The sequence below is a fragment of the Sinocyclocheilus anshuiensis genome, unplaced genomic scaffold, assembly GCF_001515605.1.
Source record: "Sinocyclocheilus anshuiensis isolate Anshui unplaced genomic scaffold, SAMN03320099.WGS_v1.1 C31562504, whole genome shotgun sequence".
Classification (NCBI taxonomy): Eukaryota; Metazoa; Chordata; class Actinopteri; order Cypriniformes; family Cyprinidae; genus Sinocyclocheilus; species Sinocyclocheilus anshuiensis.
This window is the reverse complement of record NW_015599044.1, coordinates 1-410: the sequence shown is the minus strand read 5'-3', so window position 1 is coordinate 410 and position 410 is coordinate 1. Positions and strand designations below refer to the sequence as shown.

The window sequence follows — 410 nt, the reverse complement described above, 5'->3', positions numbered from 1 at the left end:
TATTCGTCACCTCAGACTCTTGCTGACCAGGTACAAACGCACACATGAGTCATGCTATTGTGCCGTCATCACCATGGCAAGCTCTTTTACAATCTCAGAATACTTCAGATTGCCAAAGCATTTGCATCATAACTGTAGACAATCATAACACATTCCTGCATCTTGAGGAAACATTTTTGCTTTTTTTGAAACATTTTGTCCTTTCCCCACAGTCATCTAAAATCAAAAAGGGCAGTAAAGGAGACACCAGTGTGCTCAGACCAACACTGATGGCAGCCGTCCCTGTAAGAAACCTCAAGTTCACACAAACACACAGCTCTTAAGGTTGATAGAGATGTTAATTATTTCTCTGTGTGTAGGAGATTATGGACCGTATCTATAAGAATGTGATGACTAAAGTTGAAGAGATG

General features: G+C 40.5%; 1 long non-coding RNA gene across 1 annotated transcript; it reads left to right on the top strand.

Moving 5' to 3' along the window:
- Positions 1-4: 4 nt before the first annotated feature.
- LOC107682093 (uncharacterized) lies at positions 5-410 on the top strand. Its single transcript, XR_001633358.1, has 3 exons — positions 5-30; positions 213-284; positions 360-410. It is a non-coding gene; the product is annotated as an uncharacterized LOC107682093 (long non-coding RNA).